The following is an 8824-nucleotide window of genomic DNA, read 5'->3' as shown; positions in this document are numbered from 1 at the left end:
TCATTTTCATAAATTAATTAAGGTTAAAATTTAAGATTTTTCATTTATTGTTGGGGGGTGTTTTATCATTGAGTCAATTTAATTTTATATTAGGTAATGATTTAATTTCAATATTCTTCTCTAAATAATTTTTATAAAGGTTTGTGGCTCTTAATCTGATTTGACTCTCATACCATGTTGAGGTTTTCATAAACGAATTAAAACTCAAAAACCTAAGACCTTGAATTTATGGCTGGAGTAATCTACCACTGAATTACCCACTCTTTTAAAATCAGTCCACCATTGATCTGTATCATGTGATTGCAACAAGATTTACTAGAATATAGATTTCAAGTCATCTAATTTTCACAATTCATAATATTAGTTTTTTTCATTTCTTATTTTGAATTATTGTTTGATATTTTTTATCATCAATATATCATTAATCCATCATCAAACTGAAAGAAATAGTCTGATCATAAATTAGATCATGTTAATATGATCCCAAACATTAATGATGAAAAGTATTACACAGCTCAAAATCACAAATGAAAAAAATTCTTAATCTAGGTTCTCAAATCTTTGCATTGGGTTTGACAGGATTCACGAGCCTTGCCTGTGGAGGAAGAGACGAGGTACATAATGATAGCCACGACATAAGTCGGACGTCGGATAATCTCTACATCAAATCTGGAGAAAGCAACACACCCTCATATTCATCCGGGGCTGATCTTGATTATCAACTGCAACATCTCCGCAGTTTTCCCTATGGTAAATCTTGTTTTTTCTTTGTTTGGCGTCAGGTGCGAAGACTGGGGAGCGCAACCGGGCTCGTCGATAAGGTTTGTAATTTTTCACAAAATCAGTAATACGCTAAGTAGTGTTTATTGAAAGAAGGTGAAGTTTAATCTATTTTTCTCATTTTTTTTGGTTCGTGTTGAAATGTTCTTGAAATTTGAACAGATCCCATTTTATTTTCCTCTTAATTCAAGCACATACGCGTTTGCCTTATTTCTTCAATGTTCTTGTTCTCGTTGAGTTTTACTTCATATTTAACGTACCCATTTATTTTTTTAATTGATTTAATTCCAAATGAACTGAACAGATCCATTCATTTTCTTTTCATGAATTATAAGTCCAAATGGATTTAATTAAGTTTGAGAACTCGTTCTCACTGATGTGAAAATTGTGCGTAAAAGTTAAATAAGCGTGTTGGGAAGGAATATCTTTGGACGTACATCAAACACACAGAATTTTTTACATTGTCTATGTATGCAGCAATCAAACTTTAAACAAAATTGAATAATTATCTTCAAAACCTAAGTTTTTATACAAGCTTAATCTATTCAAAGATTGTTACAATCCAATTTAGGAACTCTCACATTCAAAGCAACAAAGACTTTACTAAAATCTACAACTTCATGCACTTTTCCCTTCTCAGCGGTATCTCACAATCTTCATTCTACCCATTTCATTCTGCACAGCTCTTGCTCATTTCCAACGCATTTCCCTTCATTCTTCACCTCTGCAAACTTTACACTAATAACATTCTTTAATTGCTATCTTATTTAGTTTCCCCCTCAACGTAGCCTCTCTTGTATGTGCCCACTTTCATTCAAACTGTATTTTATTACTTTATTTTACAATTCCCACGCACTCCATATTTACTCTGCGCACTCTTCTATTCCCTGCATGGTTAATCCTGTTAGCGTTAACTTCTAGTTCTTCCAGTTCTGTTGGCGTTATTTTACAGTTACCTGCATAGATTATGGATCATAATCTGTTAATATCTGTTTGCCTCAATCTCCTCCATTCACGTGAATTTAACATGTAAGTTTAACTCAGGTTTCTTGAGTTACATCCACAAAGTGTGGATCTAAACACTGCAAGGATCTAAACACAGCAAATGATGTATGCTCGTATGCATTATGATTATTGTATTTTTTCTTTTGATTAATTAACACTCTGTTTATATGCTCTGTATTTTTTCCTGCAAACTCTGTTTTTTTTTTCCTTCTAGCAGATCTATCCTACACCGTGCAGCTACAGCTGCATTTATTTTACATGGTATCAGAGCTTAGGTGCTAGAAAGGAAAAGCAAAATCTTTGTTTGTTGCAGATATAGAAGATCAGAGTTGGAAAATGGAGTTCTTAGCCTCTGCTATTCTCACACCATACAACTATTTTGATTGGAAGCCAAAGATTCTGCTTCAGCTCAGAAGTAGAGGCCTCTATCGGATAGTTATGAATACAGAGGTTGAACCCAATCCAGCAGTTGAAAAGTCTAAATACTTCAATTGAATGGATGAAGCCTTTGGTCTGCTATGCTTATCCATCTCTCCAGAATTGTTGTTTCATGTTGAGGCATGCAAAACTCCAAATGACATTTGGAAGACATTGGAGACACTCTTTGGAAAGCAAGATGAGATGCGAGGTCATATTCTTGAAAATGAGTTCAACTCATTAGATCCAAGAAGTTTTGATAATATTCAAGATTTTTTCACAAAGTTCAAATCCTTATTGCTTCAGCTTAAAGGATGAGGTATTGACAAATCCAAGGATGAAAGCAAATTAATCCTTGCTATTCTATCAAAGCTAGGTCCAGAATATGCAGTATTTGTCTCTGCTTTCCACATAGTTAGGCTCACAACAGGAGAAACTTGGAAGATTCCCACACTTGATGCCTTCATTGAGTCCTTGATACATGAGCAAGATAAGCTCATAAAGATGGGCACATTGAAAAATTCCAATGCTCATGCACCTGTTGTGCATGGAAGTGGAAAGAACAACTCCAAATCCAATCAGCAATCCAAAGGCAAAGGGAAGAAGGAACTAGATCCAAGAAAGGAAGGCAATCCCAAACCTCCAGACGGATCTACCAGCTCAAAAGAAAAGGACACAAAGGGCAAATCAAAGTGTAGCTATTGCAACCGTGGTTACCATCCAGAATCATCATGCATGAAGAAGACCATTGATCTCATGGCACAAACACTTCAGCAAAATAATCTTGAATCATCATGCATGAAGAAGACCATTGATCTCATGGCACAAACACTTCAGCAAAATAATCTTGGTAACCTTATCCCAGAAGGTGCCAAGAAGAAGTAGGAAGAAAAAGCACCAGAAACAAGAAACAATGCTCATGCATTGATTGCTATTCATTCTTCTTTAGATGCATGGATCATAGACTCTAGAGCTTCACACCTTATGGCAGCCACAAAAGATGTTCTCTCTTCTTTGAAACCATATTCTGGTTCACCTATTCGCTTGATAGATGGATCTTCTGTAGCAGCAACTGGAATAGGGAAGGTTGAGATGGGAATTGGAAGTTTTGAGAATGTCTTGCACATTCCAAATCTTTCTGTCAATCTTCTTTTTGTGGATCAAATGACACACACTGGCACCGGTAGGAGAGTTGAATTCACTCCAAATTCTGTGAGCATATTTGATATTGAAGACAACTCCAAAATTGCTGTTGGTAAGGCAAATCATCAATCTCATCTGTACACTTTCACTGATTTTGTTGCCAAATCAGATTCTACTTTACTTCTAACACATGCAAATGATGAAAGTAGAGTTTGGCATGAAAGATTTGGTCATTTGAACTTTAGATACATGCAGCGATTGAGCAAACAAGGGATGGTGAAAGGTTTGCCTGCCATAGAATTTTCTGATGGAGTTTGTGAAGGTTGTGCTCTTGGAAAGCATCCACAAGAAAAATTTCCAAAGAGGATTGCATGGAGAGCCTCCTCCCCTCTAGAGCTTGTTCATAGTGATCTGATGGGTCCATTTCTTGATCCTTCCATGAGTAAAGCTAGATATGTCCTAACATTCATTGAAGATTTCACAAGATACACATGGGTTTATTTTCTCAAATTCAAATCTGAGGTGTTTGAAAATCTCAAGATTTTCAAAGCCCATGTGGAGAATCAATCAGACAAAATGATCAAGATCCTCCGCACAGATAATGGGGGGAGTATGTCAACAATGATATTCAACATCTTTGTGATGAAGCAGGAATACATTTGCATAACACAGTTCCTTACACTCCGCAGCAGAATGGGGTAGCTGAGAGGAAGAACCGATCCTTGAAGGAGATGGCTAGTTGTATGTTGCATGCTAGATCTCTTCCCTCCAAATTGTGGGCTGAAGCAATCAATTGTGCTTCATACATACAAAATAGATCTCCTCACAAATCTGTCACAGGAAAGACACCTTTTGAAGCATGGAGTGGCATGCAACCAGAAGTGACCCATTTTTGAATTTTTGGATCATGCGCATGGGCTCGCATTCTTGTAGAGAAAAGGAAAGCTTTAGAGCCTCAAAACAAAGAATGCATCTTTGTTGGATACCCAGATGGTGTAAAGGGCTATAGATTGTAAGATCTTTCAACGGAAACACTCTTAATTGAGAGGAGTGTCTACTTTGATGAAAGTCCCATGCATGCATCTCAGGAGTCACATTCCTGTACTTCTTTGCTTCCTCCTCTTACAGATCTCATAGATAATACATGCAATCATTCAGATCTGATTTCTGATACATCTGAATCTGATCCAGATGAACTTGAGCATGCATGTGCAGATCTAGATGCAGTTCTTGATTGGGCTTTTAGTGATGATTCAGTATGTCCTGTGAAAAATCAAAGGACTAGGAGCTTGGCTAATATATATGATGCCCCTCATGCACTTTCAGCTATCGATCCCATCATGCCAATGCATGCCTATATGATTCAGGCGTCCGATCCTCAAACTTATCCAAAAGCTGCAGGGAATCCTCTTTGGGAAGCAGCCATGGATGAGGAGTACAATTCTCTCATTGAGAATCACACTTGGGACTTGGTTCCACTTCCACCTGATCGCAAACTTGTAAGGTGTAAATGGGTCTATAGAACAAAGAAATCAGCAGATGGCCATGTAAGTAGATACAAAGCAAGGTTAGTAGCCAAAGGCTTTCAGCAAGTTCATGGCATTGACTATGATGAAACTTTTGCTCCAGTGGCAAAAATGGATTCCATTCGTTTGGCTCTTGCAATTGCAGCAACAAGAAGGTGGGAGATTTATCAGATGGATGTGAAGAACGCATTTCTTCATGGTGATCTTGAGGAAGAGATCTATATGGAGTAGCTACAAGGGTATGTACAAAATTCCTCATTGGTATGCAAACTCAAGAAGTCACTCTATGGCCTCAAGCAGGCACCTAGAGCTTGGTATGCTAAAATGGATTCCTATCTATTATCTCAAAATTTCATGCGATGCAATTCTAATCCAAATGTTTATATGATGAGAACATCTGACTCTCTATTGCTCGTAGTACTCTATGTAGATGATCTGCTAATAATAGGTGATTTAGTCAAAGCCATTGCTGCAACCAAAGCAGCTTTGCATGCTAGATTTTCCATGACAGACATGGGTCTCCTCAACTTTTTTCTTGGTCTTGAAATCAACCAGAATGAATCAGGTGTCCAAGTTTCTCAATCCAAGTATGCACGGGATCTTCTGGCTCGATTTCACATGAGTGATTGTAAGCCAACACCCACACCTTTCTTGTCCGGAGTAAAGCTTGAGGATGGCCAAGATACACCATTGGTTGATTGCACACTCTATCGTCAGCTTGTGGGGAGTCTTCTTTATCTCACTCACTCTCATCCAGATCTATCATATGCAGTGGGTGTTGTTTCCAGATACATGCAGGAGCCTCATGAACTACATTGGAAAGCTACCAAGCGTCTACTTCACTATGTTCAAGGAACCCTTAGCTACGGGATTCATTATTCAGCTGGATGTACTTTGGATCTCATTGGCTATATTGATTCTGATTGGGCTGGTAATAGCATTGATCGCAAGTCCACTTCAGGATATGTTCTCAGTTTGGGCTCTGGTCCCATTTGTTGGTCAAGTAAAAAGCAGTCATCCATTGCTCTATCATCCACAGAGGCTGAATATCGAGGTGCAGTCAATGCTACCATTCAAGTTCTTTGGTTACAAAATTTTCTCACTGAGCTGGGTATATGTTTTCATCAACCAATCATCATTTGGTGTGATAACCAAAGTACACTGAAGGTTTGCAGAGATCCTGTACAACGACAATGGACAAAGCACATCTAGATCCACATGCACTTCATCCGAGATCTGATCCATGATGGCATCATTGATTTACAGTATTGTCCCACGTCTCAACAGATTGCTGACATATTCACGAAGACATTCACTGAGCATAAGTTTCACTTTCTCCGAGATCTTCTTGGGGTGAAAGAAACTGTACCACAGTAGTTTTCTCGTTATGTTAGTATCTATTTTGAGGGGGGGTTTTCTTCCCACTGGGTTTTCCCTCTTTCCTCATTTCTTTCCTCTTCTATCTCTTTAGTTAGACTTAAGGGGGGGTGTTAGCGTTAATTTCTAGTTCTTCCAGTTTTGTTGGCGTTATTTTACAGTTACCTGCATAGATTATGGATCATAATCTGTTAATATCTGTTTGCCTCAATCTCTTCCATTCACGTGAATTTAACATGCAAGTCTAACTCAGGTTTCTTGAGTTACATCCACAAAGTGTGGATCTAAACACTGCAAGGATCTAAACACAGCAAATGGTGTATGCTCATATGCATTATGATTATTTATTTTTTCTTTTGATTAATTAACACTCTGTTTTTATGCTCTGTATTTTTTCTTGCAAACTCTATTTTTCTTTTTTCTTCTAGCAAATCTATCCTACACTGTGCAGCTACAGCTGCATTTATTTTACATGTAAGTCTAACTCAGGTTTCTTGAGTTACATCCACAAAGTGTGGATCTAAACACTGCAAGGATCTAAACACAGCAAATGGTGTATGCTCGTATGCATTATGATTATTGTATTTTTTCTTTTGATTAATTAACACTCTGTTTTTACGCTCTGTATTTTTTCCTGCAAACTCTGTTTTTCTTTTTTCTTCTAGCAGATCTATCCTACACTGTGCAGCTACAGCTGCATTTATTTTACAAATCCCTTTCCGAACCGTCTTCTTCTTACTTCAAGCGGCCTCTGATTTTTTTATTTGATTTGTTTCATTTTAAAACTATAAAACTGCCCCTTATTTCTGAAGAAAATAAAAAGATACACAGTTATAACACAATGAATATTGTATTCATTTAAATTGATTACAGAATTTCAAGGATCAACTGAGGTTTAAACATGCATTACAAATGCTTCAATAAATAGGGGTTTAAAATTTAGTTAACAAATTTCAATTTATCGTACAACTTCATGCAAAATTTATACTAAGCAGATCTATTTTAAACTTGTGGAAAAAACTTATGTTCTCATGCAAAAACTGCAATTCTCCTCTTACAAAGTGGGAGAAATTAAGTACTCCAACAATCTCCTCTTTAATTTCAAGAGATCTTTTCTTTACAACACCTGCAGCTTGATTTTGTCTTCCAACTTATGCGGGCTTCTCTCTTCTTCTTTGGACATTTGCTGGTTTCTAAGTCTTTTAGTTAATTTAAAATAAAACATTATAGCTTTTTTTAAAACTTTGATTTGGCTTCCTCACAAATTGAAGACTTCACTTTTTTCACAAATGACTTCAAACTTGGTAAATTATGCCACATCTCTTAGACTCGATCTCGAGGATCGACTTCACCTTTATAAGAGATGGCTTTCCATTGACAACAAGCTTGAATATTTTGCCTTTCAACTTAAATAGCTTCCCTTCGAAAACTGGTAGCAGCGGCGATCTCCTCTGTGGCGGCTTCTCCTAACTTGATTTCCTTTTTGAATCATCATTCAAAGTACACTTGATCTAAACTACATTAATAACCTTGAATCTTCCTTCTCAAAAAACCTCATGGTAGGAAGCTACTCGCTTTCACAAGCGATGACTTCTTTGAAGGAGGTGGATGGATTAGAATTCAGAAATAATTTATCAAATGCATACATCTAGAAATCATAAACACATAATTATACACAGACATATAAGTTTAGAAATAAACACAGAAAATTACTTTGGTGCTGCTGCACAAAACCATTTTTATTGATTGCTTATTAATTGATTTACATCTCCTCTTTTAAAGAGGAATTTAGGAACCTATAGCAAATTCTAGAAAGAATCATAACATGCAATGCTTTGTATGATTGATGGAGTAATTAACTGAGCTAAAACTACAGATTTAATTTTGCATGTTCTTTCCATTATTTGCAAACTAAACTACTTAATCAAATATTCTAAAATAGGAACTACAACAGAAATTTCTTGCATTGTCGGTGCATGATCGTAGATCTTTCTTGCATGTGAAGGAGAAATTACCGCATTCCAACAATCTTACCAGATCTGAAATCTCCTTTATTTGCATAAAAGCCAGGGATATGGCAATATCTTGATAGACACAACGACTTCTTTTGATTGTTGACCTGTGATCTCTTCCTTGGTGGCTATGAAAATAATTTACCCATTTTGTTGTTCATCCTTGGTTACATGAAAAAACAACGATACCTTCCTCCTTACGAATTAGATTTACTATGCTGAGAACTTCAACTGCCTTTTCAAAACCTACAATTTAGCAACAACAATAACACAATAAATCTTAAATTCATTTAAATTTATTGCAGAAATTTTTGATCATATGATCAAGGATCAATCTAATTTCAAAAGATAAGAAAAAAAAAACAGAAAAACATTACAAATGCCGTTGGTAACTATTGTGATTGTAAATTAGCTTTAACAGACAATGACTGAAGTTGATTTGGTTGTGATTGGGACATTGGCTGTGGGTTTTGAAATGAAAGCACAATACCCGCTGCAATCAAACAACAACGCAAACTTAATGGTCTGTTTTAATTTATGATAGAGGAAGAGCTTTGGCTGCAA

The sequence above is a fragment of the Cryptomeria japonica genome, chromosome 9 (assembly GCF_030272615.1).
Source record: "Cryptomeria japonica chromosome 9, Sugi_1.0, whole genome shotgun sequence".
Lineage (NCBI taxonomy): Eukaryota > Viridiplantae > Streptophyta > Pinopsida > Cupressales > Cupressaceae > Cryptomeria > Cryptomeria japonica.
The sequence above is the reverse complement of the archived record's forward strand: the minus strand, read 5'-3'. Positions refer to the sequence as shown.